We start from the raw sequence: 22,185 nt of genomic DNA, 5'->3' as shown, positions 1-22,185 counted from the left end.
ATCCACGTGATAAATGAAAGGAACAAGGAATAGGATTTCAAGAAAATTTCAGCATGGCAGGTAGCAGAAGAAAAATAAATTAACTTAACTGAAGTAGAATCATAGTCATGCTTAAAACATTCATTATCCGAACACACAAAAATAAAATCATCAACACGGATTTTTCCTAAATAAGCAAAGACGCTAGATACGGAGGGAGTAAATGAACTAAAATAGAGTCGAATTTAACTTTTGTGGGTGCAGTGAAAAAAGGCTTTGAGGTCCTCTTCAGATCTACTCCTTTGTTATGAATAAATTTGAAACTTGACTCAAATGAATTCCGAAATCTCTGTCACAGCTAAAGTCTACTGAGACAGAGAGAGTAACTCTAGAAATTAAAGGTTCTTCCCCTTTTAAATGTGCAGAGAATGTATTTGATATGGTAGTGTTTCAAGATGTTCCAAAAAAAAAATCCCCCCCTGCTAAAACATTTAATAAAGTATTTATAGATGTAGAAAATTAGGATTTTTGTTAAAGAGAGGAAGAGAAGAGAGAGCCGTTGAAATGTTAAAATTCTGTCCTGAAATTGGGGGGGAGACAGAGAGAGTAGAGAGGACATAGGCGTGGGGGGACAAGAAGAAATGAAAGGGAGCCTGAGTGAAATGCAGTAAAAAAAAGGAAGAAGCATGTGGAGCCTATTAAAGAAAAAGGGAAAAAGAAATCAGGGGAGATGTGTGGCGTGGAAAGAGGAATGCAAATGCAAAGTTTTCTTTCTTTCTTTTTTTTTTCTTTTTTTTTTTCTTTTGGGGTAGATAGCTATTATCAAGAATTTACCCCTTGTAAAATAATATTTTGATGAAATAAAAATTATAATACGTTGTTTTAAAATACGAGCTTCAAAATGAGTCCAACGTTGATATACTTCCGAGCAATTGCTTATGAGGTGAAAATTGTTGATTCTTCCTCCTCTATTTAATTATTCTTGGGTTTCTAATTTAATAACTAGTACAATATATACTATGTGAAGACAATTAATAATTAATATGTAGAAAATAAGGATTTAACAAAGTGTTGTCTTGTAATTAATTTAACGATTCCAAACCTGAAAAAAATGAAACGATGACGAATATTTAAAAATTTGTGATAAAGTAATGCTCATGATGTTGAAAATAAAAGTTGTGAAAATAAAGTATTTAGCTCGTCAATAAATTTAGATACCCGAGTGAATAAAATTAAATAAGGGAGGGACAAAATTGGGTGTTAACAAATAAAAGGTGATAAGATTGGACCAGTTATGTTGGCAATTCATGAGTTGATATATAGGTTTGTTTTGTAAAAATATAAGTAGTTGAAGAAGTCGTACGAGTTGCTCGAGGTGACGAGTTTAGTATTTCAACATGAGTACGGTGAGTAGTAATCTTACCATAATTTGTATTTTCATAACCTGCATGGTTTATACATGATTTTGAAATTAAGATGTGTTACCGATGCTTTGAAATTACATGTAGGCCAAGTCCTTTACTTGATATGGTACCAAACAGTTTACTTGAGGTGTTTACAGGTTATTCCAAATGTTTTCACCGTTACTAGATATGTTTTACCGTTACTTGAGATGTTTACAGTTATTCTGAATGTTTTCACCGTTACTTGAGATATTTACGGTTATTTAAAATGTTCTCATTATTACTAGACATGTTTTATTGTTACTTGAGATATGATTACCGTTACCGAAATGAAATTACATGATTTGATAAGAATTAAAATGCCCTGTATTATTTTGAAAATGCTTTCATATGAGTATTTACTGTTTACAAAGAAAAGTATTAATAGGAGGAGACTTTGAAGGATCCCATAGCTAACAGCGGGTTCGTTAGGCCTGGTGCACCTTGTATTTACAGATTACAGTTACAGCCCTCTCAAGTGGGAAGGTAGAACTAGCATACATATACAGTTTTCCCTCGAGTAAGGACCTGCAGTTATATTTGACTCCTTTTACGAAGAGGTCCACATGATACAGATTACATGATCCTTTCTTCGAAACCCCCCAGATATAAGAGTTGATATGACAGTGTTTACAGAGTTTATTACTGAATTGTTAAATGATTTCTGCTTACATGAAACTAGACAAGATTGGTTAATGCTACCGTTTTTGCAAAAAGGGCATTTATTTCGTGATATTTTATGAATATTATATAAGCATGTCTTCCGACTTGTCCCCAATAAAAACTGTTGTGGTTAAGTGTTATTACTCACTGAGCAAGCGTCTCACTCCTCGCTATTTTTTTACAGAGACCGCAGGTGACGTTGGTGAGGATTACGGTAGCTAGAGAGCACGAGTTGAAAGTTCCTGGTGAGCTCCGCACTTGTCCGCGTGGACGAAGAGTCTATTATTTATTATAGTCTTTCTTTTGAACTCTTAGAGTTGCTCCACAGCCATTTGATTTATTCCATGAGTATTCTTTATTCATTATGGACTGGTGACTAGTATTAGACGTTTTTCCCGTATTTCAAAGATGTTTTAGTATCATTATGTTGAAAACGGGTTGATTGCATTTAGTTTGGTTGAGATTGGATGTTTCTGTTGTTGATTTTGAGACAGGAAAGTTTCGGATAGTCATAAAAACAGCGGAAACTCTGTCCGATTTTCTGTAAATTCTCGTTAAGGCTTGCTTTGGGAATCCTACCCCATAGCGCCGGTCATGGTCCTAAATTGGGTCGTGACAAATAACACCCACAATCAACCCATTTTAAACGTAATAATACTAAACGTCTCTGAAATATGGGAAAAACGTCTAATACTAGTCACCAGTCTATAACAATAAAAGAATACTCATGAGACAAATCAATATGACTTTGGAGCAACTCTAAGAGCTGAAAGAAAAGATCATAACATATGAATAGACTCTTCGCCCACGCGAACAAGTGCGGGGCTCACTGGAAACTTTCAACTCGTGTTCTAGATAACAAAATTCTCACCAATGTCACCTACGATATCTGGAAAAAAAATAGCAAGGAGTGAGACGCTTGCTCAGTAAGTAATAACACTTAACCACAACCATTTTTAGTGGGAACAAGTCGAAAAACATGCTTATATAATATTCATAAAATATCATGAAATAAATGCCCATTCAGAAACAGCAGCAATAGCCAATCTTGTCTATTTTCATGTAAGCAGAAATCATTTAACAATTCAGTAATAAACTCTATAAACACTGTCATATCAACTCTTATATTTGAGAGGTTTCTAAGAAAGGATCATGTAATCTATATCATGTGGACCCCTTCGTAAAAGGAGTCAAATATAACTGTAGGTCCCTACTTGAGAGAAAATTGTACATGTATGCTAGTTCTACCTTCCCACTAGCGAGGGCTGTAACTGTAATCTGTAAATACAAGGTGCACCAGGCCTAACGAACCCGCCGTTAGCTACGGGATCCTTAAAGTCTCCTCCTATTAATACTTTTCTTTGTAAACAATAAATACTCATATGAAAGCATTTTCAAAATAATACAGGGCATTTTAATTCTTATCAAATCATGTAATTTCATTTCGGTAACGGTAATCATATCTCAAGTAACAATAAAACATGTCTAGTAATAATGAGAACATTTTAAATAACCATAAATATCTCAAGTAACGGTGAAAACATTCAGAATAACTGTAAACATCTCAAGTAACGTCAAAACATATCTAGTAACGGTGAAAACATTTGGAATAACCTGTAAACACCTCAAGTAAACTGTTTGGTACCATATCAAGTAAAGGACTTGTCCCACATGCAATTTCAAAGCATCGGTAACACACCTTAATTTCAAAATCATGTATAAACCATGCAAGTTATGAAAATACAAATTGTAGTAAGATTACTACTCACCGTACTCGTGTTGAAATACTAAACTCGTCACCTCGAGAAACTCGTACGACTTCTTCAACTACCAATATTTTTACAAAACAAACCTATATATCAACTCATGAATTGTCAACATAACTTGTCCGATCTTATCACCTTTTATTAATTTCCATTCCTCTGGAATATGATCTTAAATTTCATGTTAATCAATTAGTAGTACTCAAATGGAAAATAAGCCACATCTTATTCTCTGCTTGCTCTTATACTTGGATTGATAACACCATATGTAGAGAGCATAAAGAATTATAATTGATTGAAACCAAGTAGAGCAGAACTATTGTCCTCACATAATCCTTTATAAGCACTGCTAACTTACACTAGAGTGCTTCTATAAATTAAGTTCAGAAATTTACCTTTATCTTCTCCTGCTCTCTTCAATTATTTATCTATGCCTTGAATTACCTTCGTGCTGCTTCACTAGAACGAGAGGCAGAAACCCACGTCCCATATTTCTTTCTTTGTTTGCAAACGTGGCTGACCAAACTTCAACGTAAATCTCTTCACATTGTGCTCTTATTTTTCCTTATTACGTATCTGATGGGCTAAGGCCCATTGCATCCTCTCTTTTTTTTCTTTTTCTTTTTTTAACTTATCATGTTTCATCATTTGCCCCTTTTTTTCAGTTACTAAAATACCGTTTAGTTTTTATGGGGTATTACATTCTCCCAACCTTATGAAATTCGGTCCCCAAATTTAAAGCAAGTGTATATATGTAGACTGAAACAAGTGAGAACACCATATTTACATATCATCTTCTAATTTTCAAATAGCTTCTTCAATTATATGATGTATCTGTAGGCCTTTCACATACGCAATTTCCTTTGAACATAACTTCCTTGTTCGTTAACACCCACCGCCATTTCTCCTCATAAGTCAAGTTCTTTTAGAGCCAAATAGTTGGTGCCTCAAGTAGATGAGAGGCATCTGATATATACCAAATAGTTGGTGCCTCAAGTAGATGAGAGGCATCTAATATATACTTTCTTTGCATGGAGACATTAAACACCAGATGACTAAATGAGAACTCAGGAGGATGTTCTAAACCATAAGCCATGGCTCCCACTCGATCAAGTACTTCATAGAGCCCGATAAGCTTTGTATTTAATTTTTTTGTTTTCCAGATCATACCACATCCTTCATGGGGAAACTCTGTATGAAAACCCGGTCTCCCACTCTTAATTTGAAGTCTCTTTTCGTCCTATTCTCATCTTTTGTCTACTTTGAGCTAACGAGCAATTTTGTCTGGTTAACTGAACCTTATCAATAGCCTTTTAACTTGGTCTCGTGACCGTACCTTAGCCTCACTAGCTTAAAATCATCTGATAGGAAAAAGGCATCGCCTACCATCTCATACGGAACCATCTAAATGCTTTACTGAAAGCTAGCATTATAAGAAAACTTAGTTAAAGGTAAGTACACATCCCAAGTACCTCCAAAGTCAAGACTGCAAAGTCTCAACATCTCCTCCAAGATCAGTATAGTACGTCAAGATTGTCCATTTAACTGCAAACGAAATCCGGTACAAAATTCAACTCGTGTACCTAATGCTTCTGGAAAGAAAAAGAAAAAAAATAATCCAAACGCATGAAGTGAAATGCAATCCCCTATGGTGATGGGCATTGGAACCCCGTGAAATCAAACAATTTCATTCATGTACTTTTGTGAATACCTCTCCCATTGTACGTAGTATAACCAACAAGAAGGGTGCAATTGTTGTAAGTCGTTCCATGTATCTAACGATTCGAAGTAGTACAGTCATAAAAGTGCATAGTGACTCTTTACTTTTTTTTTTTTTTTGCTCCGGGATATTGATTTGTTGTAGCAGACAAGCTGGTCGTCGAAACTCAGCCTTTGACCCGCTAAGAAGTTTAACAATTAGAAACAAAATATTTTATCAACTCAGCCTTTGCAACATATTTCTTCACCCCCGCAAATACAATTGCTTCAGGTCATGGTACATCTTAGTGGATTCAGGATGTATAGTTTATCAAGAGTCATGGGATTCCTCAAAAATAGCTTACCTCCGGCCATCTATTTCCAGCTCACATGATTGGTTACCGGGTCAAAGAACAGTATCACCCAACATTTTTATCTTTTCTTTTACCAGCTAGGACCTCATGTCCGTCGTTGAGTGATTACATCCGTCGGCATTGCCAAAGCTCCAAAATCTCTTTGCTGGTAAAATATACTTGAAATTCTTGTGGTTGGTGTTATTATAATAGGTTTTGGTCGTATAATTGATGTCTCCAATCTTCCGCGTAAATTTCATTGCGATCATTTTCTAATGATGAGTGAGATACTTCTGCTTGTGCTTCTTTAACTGTCCCGAAGCATAAGCAATCATATGACTATTAGGAAAAAAATATCATAGTCCCAAACTCGAAACATCACAAAACATCGCCAATCCTCCAGAACCGGATGGTAAGGCTAACATTGTGCAGTGCTCAAACATGTTTTGAATTTCTAAACACTTTGCTCACATTCATCTGTCAACTGAAACTTCACATTTTTCTGTGGTAACTGGTCCATAGCGTTACTATTTTAATGAAATTTACCTGCATAGCCCAAAACGCTATAAATCTTTGTAAGGGCAGTGGGCATTGGTAATTTTTAAACGTTCTTCTATCTTCTTAGGACCCATAATAACTTCATCCTTAGATACGATATGCCCAGAAAGTGTCACTGAACCCAAAAAAAAAAAAAAATTACACTTGAAGTACTTGGCTTAAAGCTAATGTTTTTGCAGTCTCTAAAACACAACTCTAAGGTGATCCTTGTGTTACTCCTGGGTACGCGAATATACCAAAATATAATCATTAGTCATTAAACTCTGACACAAATTTGGCAAGAAACATATTGAACACCCTATTCATTACGCCCATGAAGGCAATTAGAGAATCGGTCAGTGCGAAAGATATCAGATGGAACTTATAATGAAGGTATCGAGTTCGGATGGTAACTTACACATATCTTCCTCTAAATCTATGCTTATGATGACCAATTGAAAATCAATATTTGAAAAGTGGGCGGCTCCCTATAATTAATCAAAATATCGTCTATACGGGGAAATGACTATTTATTGTGTTTCCTTAGCTAGTTCCATTGTCGGTAGTAAATGCACATTCCCAGGGACCAGCTTTTCCATTTTCAGAAAGTACAATGTAGCGATATGCTCGGTAAAATAAAGCTCTTTTTCAGTAGATCATGCACTGTTCTTTTAGTTACTTCCAACTTTTTGGCGCCATAAGGTAATGCGTTTCGTGTTAGGTACCAAGTCCATACCAAATTCTATTTCTCGTATCTAGAAACATTCTTGATTAAATCCTCAAGAAATTCTACCACTATCGGCACCATTCCTAAACTAGGAGTCTAATCCCTCCAACTCTTTTACCACTACTGAGAGATCCAAACAATGTTTCATAACACTTGAACCAACACAAATGATATGACTTTGCCTATCTGTTGAACCTGATTTTTTTTTTCGTTTTGGTCAAACTAGCTTCATTGAGTATCCAAAACTTTATTATCGTTGCATAATAATCAAGAGTAGCATGGCAAAAAGAAAATTAATTCCTACCCATTAGCATGTCAAAGCAGATCATATTAAGTATAATCCTCTCCACTAGGGTGTCTCTATTCTCAGCTCAAATCTCATAAGTTGATACACATTTCAACTAATAGAAATTCTCCAATCGGAGCGGTAACCCGAGAAAATCATCAATCTCCCATGTTGTCCTTGATTTCTAGCTCTTTGACCCGTGTTGAAATTCCCATAGAAAGATTTTTCCTAGTGTCGACTTTGCATGAATCCTAGGTTATTTTCTCATAACTTTACATATCTCAATGTCTTGAGCAATATCAGCTACCTCAATGTAGGTAAAGTCTTCGTGTACAAGGTTACTGCGTAGTTTAAGGGGCTAACCCACCCTTCAACAACTTCTAAACCTGAAATGCTTTGTTAGAAAAATAAGTAGGGAGCATATCTAGCCTATTGAGAAAATTTGGGGTCAAATATCGGTACAATCCATCATCTAACTATTTCTTAAACTCCCTATCCAGTTACACTCTTTCAACTGTTAAGAAAGAAACAATCCATAAATAGCTTGGTGAATCGCCTCAAGGCATGGTGTTACTCAAGTCAACATTCTTAATAATATGGTATCTTACCATGTATTGTGCCATGTCATCTATCTGTAAATTTATAGCTCCATGAAGCTCATAGTAGAATGTCTCAAAGCTCATGCTGCTTTAAGAATTTTCACACAAGAACATTTAACGATCCTCTGAAATAATAAGATATGAATTTTAGCGTTTTCAACTTTACTAATTCTCACGGACACACCTTTGTTCTCAACAATCTAAATTCATATAGGTGCCTGAAGCTAGTCCTGGGCACTACTGTGTTGTAATTTGTCCATCAAGCTCTCTATGGCTCTTTGCACAGAGATAAAGTCTCAGCGATAACACTCTTATTGCTTCAGTGGTGGACTAGTACTACTTGCATGAGTGGAGATATATTATGTGTCTTGCTGGGGCTCGTAGTGGAACGGATCCTTTCCATGACCTGTCAGTTGCCCTTAGTCTGAAGAGAAGATTACTTGCCAAAAGCTTAAATGCCCCTTGAACCTCTAGTCTATTCCTGGTATCACATTATCGAGTTTAAACCATGAGGTAACAAATAACTAAAGTTAGATACAACTATTAGATCCTAATCGTCACAAACGAATGCAGGAACAAGAAAGAAAGACAAGACACATCCTATCACGCCCTCGTAGAATCACGATTATGGGAATGGCCGGCAGCATAACCATAATTGAGATTCTACTACTAATGTGTGCTTCATCAGTCTGGAATAACCTAACCTAGGCTCTGATACCAACTTTGTCACGACACAATTTAGGACCATGACCGCGCTAAGGGGTAGGATTCCCAAAGCAAGCCTTAACGGGAATTCACATAAATCGAGCAAAATTTCCCCTGTTTTTATGACTATCCAAAATTTCCCTGTCTCAAAATCAATAACAAAAATAACCAATCTCAACCAAACTAACAACAAGCATCCACAATCAACCCATTTTCAACGTAATAATACTAAAACATCTCTAAAATATGGGAAAAACGTCTAATACTAGTCACTAGTCTATAATAATAAAAGAATACTCATGGGACAAATCAAATGACTTTGGAGCAACTCTAAGAGCTCAAAGAAAAGATCATAACATATGAATAGACTCTTCGCCCACGCGAACAAGTGCGAGGCTCACTGGAAGCTTTTAACTCGTGTTCTAGATAACGAAATTCTCACCAATGTCACCTACGGTATCTGGAAAAAAAATAGCGAGGAGTGAGACGCTTGCTCAGTGAGTAATAACACTTAACCACAACCATTTTAGTGGGAACAAGTCGAAAAACATGCTTATATAATATTCATAAAATATCATGAAATAAATGCCCATTCAGAAACAGTAGCAATAGCCAATCTTGTCTGTTTTCATGTGAGTAGTAATCATTTAACAATTCAGTAATAAACTCTGTAAACACTGTCATATCAACTCTTATATCTGGGAGGTTTCGAAGAAAGGATCATGTAATCTGTATCATGTGGACCCCTTCGTAAAAGGAGTCAAATATAACTGTAGGTCCCTACTCAAGGGAAAACTGTACATGTATGCTAGTTCTACCTTCCCACTAGCGAGGGTTGTAACTGTAATCTGTAAATACAAGGTACACCAGGCCTAACGAACCCGCCGTTAGCTACGGGATCCTTCAAAGTCTCCTCCTATTAATACTTTTCTTTGTAAACAGTAAATACTCATATGAAAGCATTTTCAAAATAATACAGGGCATTTTAATTCTTATCAAATCATGTAATTTCATTTCGGTAACGGTAATCATATCTCAAGTAACAATAAAACATGTCTAGTAATAATGAGAACATTTTAAATAACCATAAATATCTCAAGTAACGGTGAAAACATTCAGAATAACTGTAAACATCTCAAGTAATGTCAAAACATATCTAGTAACGGTGAAAACATTTGGAATAACCTGTAAACACCTCAAGTAAACTGTTTGGTACCATATCAAGTAAAGGACTTGTCCCACATGCAATTTCAAAGCATCGGTAACACATCATAATTTCAAAATCATGTATAAACCATGCAAGTTATGAAAATACAAATTGTGGTAAGATTACTACTCACCGTACTCGTGTTGAAATACTAAACTCGTCACCTCGAGCAACTCGTACGACTTCTTCAACTACCTATATTTTTACAAAACAAACCTATATATCAACTCGTGAATTGCCAACATAACTGGTCCAATCTTATCACCTTTTATTAATTTCCATTCCTCTGGAATATGATCATAAATTCCATGTTAATCAATTAGTAGTACTCAAATTGAAAATAAGTCACATCTTATTCTCTGTTTGCTCTTATACTTAGATTGATAACACCATATGTAGAGGGCATAAAGAATTATAATTGATTGAAACCAAGTAGAGCAGAACTATTGTCCTCACATAATCCTTTATAAGCACTGCTAACTTACACTAGAGTGCTTCTATAAATTAAGTTCAGAAATTTACCTTTATCTTCTCCTACTCTCTTCAATTATTTATCTATGCCTTGAATTACCTTCGTGCTCCTTCACTAGAATGAGAGGCAGAAACCCACGTCCCATATTTCTTTCTTTGTTTGCAAACTTGGCTGACCAAACTTCAACTTAAATCTCTTCACATTATGCCCTTATTTTTCCTTATTACGTATCTGATAGGTTAAGGCGCATTCTATCCTCTCTCTTTTTTTTTTTTTAACTTATCTTGTTTCATCATTTGCCCTTTTTTTTCAGTTACTAAAATATCGTTTAGTTATTATGGGGTATTACAGTTTCAGAATTAATAACATATGGAGCATGGAATAATCAACTATTGCAACAAACTTTCCCAGAAAACATTGCATATCATATCAGAACTAAGATTCAAATTCAGCAGTTAAAAGGATATTGGGATAGACCATGGTGAATGACAACTAGTACAGGCAAGTTCACCATCAGCAGTGCATGGAACATCATTAGACATAAAGCAACTATACAGTCCTTTTATGACCGCATGTGGATCAAGGGAGTACATTTTAAAATCTCATGCTTTCTCTCCAGACTATGAAATCTTAAAGTACCTACAGGTGATCAACTGTGGAGAATGCGTATCTCCCTGGCTTCTAGGTGTTGGTGTTGTAGGCAGTTCCATTAAGAAACTGTAAAACATGTGTTCCTGACTATGAGCCCGTTTGGATTGGCTTATAAGTTGGCTTATAAGCTGTTTTCAGCTTTTTTGAGTGTTTGACTGGTCAGCTTAAAGTCATTTTGTGCTTAAAATAAGCTCAAAAAAATAATTTGACCCATTTAACTTAGTTTATCTAAAGCAGCTTATAAGCTGAAAACAGCTTATAAGCTAAAAAAAATAAGTTGGACTACCCCAACTTATTTTTTTCAGCTTATAAGCTGCAAACAGCTTTAAGCTGTAAGCCAATCCAAACGGGCTCTATCTCATTTGCTACAGAGGTATAGAGTGTATTCAAAAATGCTATAAGACTACATATGAATTTGATTCAGGTGCATCAAGTGATTAAGGCATGGTGGGAGGCAGATTGTTGCACAAAGCTTAAACCAATTTATCAAGCAGTGCCTGCATTGATAATTTGGGAACTATGAAAAAGGAGGAATTCACAGAAACATGGGGGAAAAGTAAGCTTCAATAGAGTAATCCATGAGATTAACAACAACATATACTATTTGGCAAATGTGAGGTTTCCACGGTTACAAAATATTCCATATCTCTGGCCTGATTTGATCAAGTTCTTGGAGGAATATAGGCCTATTGTAAGGACTCAGATAGTAATATGGCAGAAACCTCATAAGGGATGGTTTAAATGTAATTATGATGGTACTTCTAGAGGGAACCCTAGACCTAGTTCTATTGGCTTCTGTGTAAGGGATGAGCAAGGTAACCTATCATATCCTAAGGCAAAACTATTATCCAGTGTTCAGGAAAGCGTGAAGCGGAAAAAAGCGACAAGGTCCCACTTCACGCTTTAAGCGAAGCGTGAAGCGAAGCGCCCGCTTCATTGAGGTGAAGCGCAATTTTTTTAAAAAAAGAGCAAAATAAATAGAGAATATATATATAAGCAAAAGTTCAAATTCAAAACTAAAGTAGATATCCATAGACTAAGTTCAAATAAAAAACTAAAGTGGATATCACAAAATCCTCCAGACCATAGGACAAACAAAATCAAAGCTACTAATAGTTCGACATCTAGTTCTTATTCTTCTACAAGATTGTCAAAATCTTGTACTCCCACATCATCATAATATTGCTCATCATCTTCTTCAACTTCATCAATTAGGGAATGACTTGTAGCTACTTCTTTTCCCCTCCTATGTTGGCTTGAAGTATTCCCCCTTAAACCATACTGGTTCTCCTCTACCCCCATTTCCTCGGCAACAACACCGAAAGTGAAATCAGAATCTACCTCAAAACCAGAGCAAAAAAAAACAGCAAAACAGAGCAGAACCCTAGAATTCGAGAAAGAAAAAACAGAACGAATGTGAAGAAAAAAACAGAGCAAAAAAGAGAGCTTGAAAGAAGAAGAAGAAAGAAAGAAAGAAGAAAAGCCGAGCAGAACCCTAGAATTCGAGAAAAAAACAGAGCTTTCCTGTAGAAAGAAGAAGAAGAAGAAGAAGAAGAAGAAGAAGAAGAAGAAGAAGAAGAAGAAGAAGAAGAAGAAGAAGAAGAAGAAGAAGAAGAAGCAGAAGGAGGAGGAGGAGGAGGAGGAGGAGGAGGAGGAGGAGGAAAGAAATTACCTGAAAGTGGAGAAGAAGAGCTGCTGCAAAACCCTAGCTGATTGTGAGTAATAAAATTTCTCAAAGTCTGAGGATTTCAAATAACTGGACTAATTATTTTATTAAAATTGACCTAGACTTATTATTTTATTAAGATTTAGACCTTCAAGTATTATTTTATTAAAATTGACCCAGACTTATTATTTTATTAAGATTTTGACCTTCTAGTATTATTTTATTAAAATTTTGACCTGGACTTATTATTTTATTAAAGTTGTCCTTTCAAAAAACAGCCCACAACATAAAGCGTACGCTTCAGCCGCTTCACCGCTTCAGCCTCAGAAGCGTCCGCTTTATTGGGTAGCCTCCGCTCCACTTACCTGAAGCGACAAAGCTTCGCTTCACCGCTTTAAGCGAAGCGTAGCGGTGAAGCACCCGCTTTCCTGAACACTGCTATTATCTATCAAACAATGTGGTAGCTGAGGCTAAAGCTATGCTAGAAGGAATTGATAACTGTGTATGTTAGGGGATTCTAGCTCTAATCGTAGAAACAGACTCACTGTTGATGGAGACAGTAGTGGAGGGAAGTTGAGATCCTCCATGGTCCATTGTAGCAGAGGTGGATAAGATCAGGAGGAGGATGAGAAATTGCAATGTGACAATTCAACATATTTTCAGGGAGGGCAACACTTGGCAGAATTTTTACGAACAATGCTTTTGATTCTGCAGGTGAAGTCCCTAAATTGCCTTCAGCAGGAAGGAGAATTCTAAACCTTGACAAAGCTCAAACTCCTAATTTAAGGATCAAGAACATTCAAAGAAGAGCTCTAGAGTGAAGAAGGATACTGTCTGTGGAGCATTTTGGTGTATCTTGTCAGATATTCAATATGTGGTATTAACTTAGGCTCATCCTACTGGAAATCTAACAATATATGGCAAGGCTAAACAGACAGTCATCTTTTCAAGATCAACACATGAAAGAGCAGCTTATGGATTCTACAAGTTATTCTATGCAGCAAAAAAAAAAAAATTATAAGGCTTGCAGTCAACAATTTAGTTAAGTTACAGAAATTCTGCTCATACTAGTGGTTATCCTTCCTCTAATCCTTGAGAGATATTCAATTTGGTAAAGAGTTATTGTACCTGGTGAGAACTTCGAGGTGCTCCCAGAAGATAGAAATTAGGGTTTCGTTGGGGAATGAAGGAAAACATCTTACAACTTTATTTCTACAATCTCTCTAATTTGCTTACTTCAAGTGGAGATCAGCAAGAATGGTGCTCCACTTTAGCTCGATTCTTGCAAGAAGATGAAGAGCATCTCTGGTTGTCTCCGTATGGCAATGGAAACTCAACGTTATTAGCTCAGCTCATTGAAATAGTAGGTTCTTTCTAGATCTGGATGCTTGATTTGGGATTGGGATGGCGTGCAAGGATGATTTGAGCAGAAGTAGATCTTGATTTTGGGTTTCTTTGTTAGCTTAGTTAGGAATCCCGATCCCCATTTTTTACTTCGCCTCTTGTTTTTCAAAAACTTTACCGTGGGTGAGGCATAAATACAACATGGCGTTGGCGTGTGAGAAAATATTTATTATAATTATATTGTCATCACTTTATGCTCTTTCTACTCTTCTTTTCTTCTTCCACCTTTTTTTGTCATTTCTCTCTCCTCTTTCCATTTTTTTTTATTTTTTTTTTTATCAATTTTAAAATCAATTCTGTTATACGCTGATCAAATTTTTTTAAAATATTCTTCCGTTTTATTATTTAAATTTTTATTTTTTTCTTAAAAAATCAGTTAAACTTCATACAAGTTTAAAAGAAAATAATTGGCACTTCAAAAAAAAATATAAAAAATTGATAACAAAAAATGAATGTAAGATACTTTTAAAAGTAAAAACAACTTAGGAAATTTATTAGAATTCTTTTTTTCCTTTTCTTTTGATATATATTATTCAAAGTTGCTATATTCTGTACCCAAAAAATTCAAAGTTCTAAGTGTCATCAAAATAGATCCTGAATTTAGTGGTGTGCAACAGTTAAACCGATAACCCAATGAGGACATAAGATCTTACTAAAATTACCTTTAATAAGTATGTTTTAGTGATATTTTCTCTGTGAAAGATGTAGGAGGCCAAACCAATTGTGTTCGAAGACAATTAGTTTAGCCGGTAAACTGAACCAGTAACGTGTTTGAACCTATGTCCTTATTGAGTTATCGGTTTAACCGTTAATAGAACTTAAAAATTGAAATCAAGCTGGTGGTCCGATAAAATTTAAAAATCATTAACCAAATAGATTGCTAAACCAATAACGTTTTTTCTATTCAGTTTATCGGTTAAACTGATTTTTGCACACCCCTAAATTCAGGGTCTACTTTGATGACACTCAGGACTTTGAATTTCTCGGGTGTAAAATGTAGCAACTTTGAATTGAATATATACTAAAAGAAAAAGAAAATTCTTATGTAGCAACTTTGAATTGAATATATACAAAAAAAAAATCCAATAAATTTCCTGTTAATAGAACTTAAAATCTGAAATCGAGCTGGTAGTCCATAAAACTTAAAAAATCATTAACCAAATAGATTGTCAAACCAATAAAAAAATATTCGGTTCAGTTTATCGGTTAAACCGATTTTTGCACACCACTTAATTTAGGGTCTACTTTTATGACACTAAGAACTTTGAATTTCTCGGGTACAGAATGTAGCAACTTTGAATAATATATACCAAAAGAAAAAGGAAAAAGAGAATTCAACAAATTTCCTAAAGTGTTTTTACTTTTAAAAGTATCCTACATTCATTTTTTATTATCAGTTTTTACATTAATTTTTTTTTCTTGGAGTGCCAATTATTTTCTTTTAAACTTGTACGGAGTTTAACTGATTTTTTAAGAAAAATTGAAAAGCTAAATGATAAAACGGAAGAACATCTTAAAAAAATTTGATCAACTTATAATAGAATTGGTTTTAAAATTGATGAAAAAAAAAGAAAATGAGAAAAAATAGGAAAGAGGAGAGAGAAATGACAAAAAAACGTGGAAGAAGAAAAGAAGAGTAGGAAGAAAAAAAAAGTAGGAAGAGCATAAAGTGATGGGGCCCATAATATAATTGTAATAAAATGCTCCCTCACACACCATATCATATTTATGTCTCACCCATTGTAAAGTTTTTCTTGTTTTTGTCAGACAACTTACTTTTGTTTTTGGCTGTTTTGTTTTGATATTAATAAATAATATACTAAGCTTACTTGGGAAAATGAGCTAAAGGGGATCTTTGAGAGTGGAATGAAGAGTAGGGGATTTCTATTTCTTTTTTCTTTTCTTTTGTTATAAACATTTAATTAGGGGTTAATTATGAAGAGATGGGGTTGAATTAAAATATTTGTAAACTTAGGGTAAAAAATTAAAAGATCAAAAACTTTTAACAAAACCCAAAATCCCATCCATTAAAATATTTGTAAACTTAGGGTAAAAAATTAAACGGAAAAGGGCCAAAATTACCCCTGAACTTTGAAAAATAGTTCATTCATACTCTTCGTTATACTTTAGGGCCAATTATACCCTTACCGTTATACTATGGGGTCAATTATACCCTTATGTCTAACTGCTGCCACGTGGCATCATCCCAGCCCTTCAAAATTATTTTATCCTCAAATAATGTTTTACCCACTAAAATAACTCAACCCGACCCGATTTTTTTTTCCAGCCCAAACTAATACGGAATTTTTTATTTTTTTTTGCTGGAAAAATTATCCGTATTAGTTTTGTTGGAAAAAAAAATTGGGTCGGGTTGAGTTATTTTAGTGGGTAAAAATTTATTTGAGGGTAAAATAATTTTGAAGAGCTGGGATGATGCCACGTGGCAGCAGTTAGACATAAGGGTATAATTGACCCCATAGTATAACTGTAAGGATATAATTGGCCCTAAAGTATAATGAAAGATATGAATGAACTATTTTTCAAAGTTCAGGAGTAATTTTGGCCCTTTTCCGAAAATTAAAAGATCAAAAACTTTTAACAAAACCCAAAAAGTTGCTTACAATAAACAACAAAAATTTGTTTCGACAACTCCTAGTTGCTTACAACAGAACCCCAATTCTTGTGAAAACTTAGCAAACAATCGATTGTTGCTTAAGCAAATAGTAGTTGTTTATGTTAAACAACACGAAGTTGTTTATGAAACTGTTGGTTGTTTACATTAGAACTTATCGAACGGGTCATTTGATGTTCAATTGTTATCAAGTAAATACGTTGATGTTCAAATATTCATATAATCAAACAACATTGATTCCATTATCACTAGATTAGTAAGCTATTGTTAAACTATTAGTAGAGTCAATCAATTTTGCGATCAATTGTGATATTATTAATAAGTTGGGTTTAATCACTCATTGGACGACTCGTTTGATATTTAATTGTTATCAAGTGACTACGTTGACGTTCAAATATTCATATAATCAAACAACATTGATTCCATTATCACTAGATCAATAAGTTATTGTTAAACTGTAGTAGAGTCAATCAATTTTGCAATCAATTGTGATATTATTAATAAGTTGGGTTTAACCACTCATTGGACGACTCGTTTGACATTTAATTGTTATCAAGTGAATACGTTGATGTTCAAATATTCATATAATCAAACAACATTCGTTCCATTATCACTAGATCAGTAAGTTATTGTTAAACTATTAGTAGAGTCAATCAATTTTGCGATCAATTATGATATTATTAATAAGTTGGGTTTAATAACTCATTGAACGACTCGTTTGATATTTAATTGTTATCAAGTCAATAAGTTGATGTTCTAATATTCATATAATCAAATAACATTGATTCGAGTATCACTGGATCAGTAAATTTTTGTTTAAGCTATTAGTATAGTCAATCAATTGATGATAAAATTAATAAGTTGGATTTAATCACTCATCAAATGACTAGTTTTTACAAGAAACAAGGTCTTTATATTAGTTAATTTTCATTTGTGATCAATCAATTAATTTCCAATTGAGTTCATGTATAAGCAATAATGAGTTGCTTAAACAACTTCGTGTTGTTTATTATAAGCAACCTTTATTTATTTAAACAACTACTAGTTGTTTACCTAGTTTTAATGAGATACAAGGTTATTGTATAAGCAACAAGGAGTTGCTTGAACAACTTCTTGTTGTTTATTATCAGCAACAAGTGTTTGTTACTGCAACAAACAATTGTTTATTAACTTTTCCGGCGAAGTGGAGTTGCCTGAATAATAATGTTGTTATTATAAGCAACAATTATTTTTTTTAATTTCTTTTTTAACGAGAAATGATTTCTAGTATAAATAGTTAGATATTTTCTGAAACAACCAGTGCTTGTTTAAGCAACCAATAGTTGCTTGCGTATTTTTTAAGAGAAAAACGTATAGGTTTTTTTTTTTTTTTTTTTTTTGGTAAAAAGTGCTTTTATTTTTGGGTTTTTGTGTAAATTAAAAAACTTAGGGGTTTTTGTGTAAATTAAAAAAACTCAGGGGGATAGAGTCCCTTTTACCTAATTTTTAGAACTTGAGTCCTAAATTCTTAAATAAATAACTCAAAAGTCTATTTTAATTTCATGCCCCAGCTTACTTAGTGATATTCAAGTTTACAGCAACAAAAAAAAAAAAAAAAAAACTTCATAAGCTTATAAGATGTGAATTTCTCGAGAATCAAATAAGAAAGCCCTCAACCAAATGTGAGACCAACACATTTAAGAGTCGTTTGGACATGGTTTGAAATTATGGTTTGAAACCATGTTTGGACATATAATTTATATATCTTAAGTTGTATTTTATCTTAGAGATATAAAACTCACAAGTTGTGAAAACTATCAAAACATTCTCAATTCTTATATAATATTATCAAATGAGCAAGTCATAATTCATAACAAAATTAATACGCTACTAGAAGACCTTTCTAAAAAATACAACATCAATTGATCAAACTTTAGTTCAATAAAAACAAAAATTTTGACATGAATAGTAATATAACAACTTTTTTTAATATAATCCTCCTACATGGTAGACATAAATAAAAGTCGCTGGAAGTTAATGAGGTTGGTAAATGATTGCTGTGAGTAATTGTTAAAAATATTTACCAACTTATGAGTCTTTTTTTATAAAATATAAACTTATGGGTCAAGCTTTATATTTAAATTTTTTGAAACCATGGTTTGAAACCCCAAATCATGCCTTTTTGGATGATTTGGGGTTTGAAACCATGAGATGAAATGTATGTCCAGGCGCTAGTTTCATCTCATGATTTCAAACCGCATGTCCAAACGCCTACTTAATAGTTAAGTTTTTAGTGCTACAAATACACAACTATCCCCAGGGACGATAAGATACAATTGTTATGCTTTTCTTATTACAGCTAAAATCCTGGACTGCCCTATTGGTACATTAAAAAAAAAAAATCCCCTCTTGACTCATTTTCTAATACTAGTCTCTCAGCACGTGCGTTGCACGTGTATGCCAAATTATGTAGTATATGAGTTTGTAATAATATTAATATTATTAATATATATATATATATATATATATATAGTTACACATAAAAAATATAAAGTACAATTTTTTTAAAATAATGAATGTTTAATTGTTGTATGGTTAAAAGCGAAAATTTATAAATAGAAACAAGGGCATACATTTCACAACTATGCATGTCACACATAAAGTTAGTAAAAGCTACTCATGCCTTTCTTATTATTGGGTTTGCGCAAGAAGAAAATAAGTGTCATCTTGCTGCATAACCAAATTCAAATGCAATGAACTTTCTATGTACCCTTTACTTCCCTTGTGCACGTTTTTTGGTGGAAGCTCACAATTAATCTTGAGATTACCTAAAAAATAAGGATTCAAAATTGTTAAATTAGAGCAAGTTTGAATATTCAGTTATAATTATCATACAATATAGAGTTAGTATACTCACAGAGGTTGATCATATCCTCTCTGTACTATTTTGTGCAACTGCAGGTGTTATTCCTTTGTCTAACATCGTAAAGTGTGCATGAAACAGTATAAATTGCATGGTAGCAATAAAAGATGATGGGAATTTAAGTGTTTCATATTTCACCATGCAAAGCTCGATCAATCAAGAAAATGAAAGTAGCTTAAGTTGTTAAGAGGAGTATAAACTTAGAGAATGCAACGCCTTCTATACTAAAAAAGCAAGAATATAAAAATCGCAGAGTTATACTACCCTTTTTAATCGTTGGAGTAGCCATGATCATTTCATAAAAACATATGCAGGTGGAACTGGCCTATTAAACTATAGTGTGTTGGACCATCATTCTTTGATGCAATATGTTGTGCCATACAATCTGGCAAGACATGGTTGCTGCCTTGAATATGAAAAAATTATGTAGTCACGTCGTAAGGAATGTAATTATTGTTAAGCTCTAAACCAAAATGGTACTTCGATCAAACATGTGCATCAAAAATCATATCATAAAGACCTTAAGATATTGCACGAATTATTTCATAGGTAATCAAATTAGTTAACTTTGAAAGAATGCAAGTAGTGTGACCAGAGATACACATATTTTATCCATTGAAATAAAATAACTGACAAATCATTTATATTTAGCATATCAAAACTTAAAAGAAACTTTTAAACCAACAAAACCTAAAATTACAGAAACTACAACTAATATTTCCAATGATATTATCACACTTTAAACTTCAGTTGACGATAAAGGTCCTTTTCATCTTATGTTTTAAAATAATCTTTTAACATTTTCAAAAGCTATTGAGTTTGAATTCTTTTGAGTAAAGTGCAAATTTTCTGTTATGTGAAAGTTAAGAACTACTGTGATACTATTCTAGCTAAGTACATGAGAAGTTCACCTCCACTAAAGAATAATACAAAGATCATGTTTCCCTGAACCTTGAATTAACTCGAGGATACAATTGAAATAGAAGAACTTTTACGGAAAGCTTATAATGATATCTAAATTAACTTTATATCACTTCAAATAATTTTAAACATCATCTGAAGTGAGTTGATTATAGTTTCTCGTTCTATAAGATAAATTAAAGATCTATCCTAGTAAAGCTGGTATATAAATAGCAAAAGTGATATGACAGGTTAGATCTAATTTAATGTTGCTATATACTCCACCTGTCCCAATTTATGTAGTACCTTTCAAATTTCTAAATTCAAACAAATCTTTCTCAATCCAAACTGTGCCACATAAATTGGGTTAGAGAGAGTACCAAATTCACCTTGATAAAAAGTTATGAAAAATTCTTTAGATACTACTTAGTGAGGAGATCACCATATGTGCAACTGAGTTTAGGTCAGCTTAACTCACCTCCATTTTTAGTAATAGGCATTTAACTCTTGCATAGAGTCGCCAAATGCAAGTGGATTCTTAGCATCATCACTGCCAATATTTATCCGTCTCCTCAAATAGATTCCCCGCTTCAATCTCCTATAAATTTTATCAACGTATCTGTTTAAAGTTTCAGATATTTAGTATAGTTTGAAAGTTTTGCTAAACGAATTGAGTAATTATATACACATAAAAAAAAGAAGGAAAAAAGAATAATACTCTGCAATTGCAATAGACGTAAAGAGTGCAATTGAGATCCCCTCCTGCACATAATTGTTTTTTTTACACATGCACTTGTTAAATGTAATGGATTGTATTTTGTCTCTCTACAATTTCTTGTAGAGACACCACTTTTTGTTCTCTTTACTCTTCTTTCACACTCACAAAACTGAATCTACCTACCATAACTTTTAATTACAATGACAAAGATACCTAGTTGTTGATTGTTGAGGTTGGCGAAGTTCCATATGTGGTGATTATTCAGAATAATATTCTTTTTTCAATTTTAAATTCTTCAAAAAAAAAAAAAACATATATGTGATGGCTAATAATTTGAAAGTGAACAACGGGAAAATTGCAGTAACTCTAAGGTGGAGAATAATATTCAATTGAGATGGAAGTTTGGTGTTGTTTCCCATGTGTTTCACAATAATAGCACAACTATGCTAAACATGCCTTGGATTTTCACAATGGAATGAACTAAGCGGCGTCACAGGTGTATGTTAGCAAACTATAAATGTCATCCTAGGGAGATATATTACATGACGTGCTTCTAAAAAAATTCCAAGTAGCCTGAGGATTGTTGAAGCAAAAGTATGTAGAATGTAGTCTCAGTGAATTTAGAGTTCTAACTAATTAATTTGAAGAGAAGATTCCATTACACTTAGAAATGAATTGACGACTATCTCAAAGACAACAGGTAAAATCTCAAACATATCGTGTTTTTATATTCATTTAAGATTTGTTTTTGTAGAAACATAAAAGTATTCACAAAAATTAGACCATTGGATGCTTCCCCATGAAGCAAGGTGCTTATTAAGGCAAACAATGTTGAATATTGTATACGGTAAAAACCGGATATGAGTCAATCCGGAGAAACT

At 33.7% G+C, this 22,185-nt stretch overlaps 1 long non-coding RNA gene across 1 annotated transcript; it reads right to left on the bottom strand.

Annotated features, from left to right (window-relative positions):
• Positions 1–5,611: 5,611 nt before the first annotated feature.
• LOC132608979 (uncharacterized) lies at positions 5,612–14,534 on the bottom strand. The gene is made up of 3 exons (XR_009570631.1): positions 13,877–14,534; positions 10,093–10,154; positions 5,612–9,212 (listed from the first exon to the last, which is right to left on the bottom strand). It is a non-coding gene; the product is annotated as an uncharacterized LOC132608979 (long non-coding RNA).
• Positions 14,535–22,185: the final 7,651 nt, after the last annotated feature.

The sequence above is a fragment of the Lycium barbarum genome, chromosome 9 (genome assembly GCF_019175385.1).
Source record: "Lycium barbarum isolate Lr01 chromosome 9, ASM1917538v2, whole genome shotgun sequence".
Lineage (NCBI taxonomy): Eukaryota > Viridiplantae > Streptophyta > Magnoliopsida > Solanales > Solanaceae > Lycium > Lycium barbarum.
This window is presented reverse-complemented; position numbering and strand designations above follow the sequence as displayed.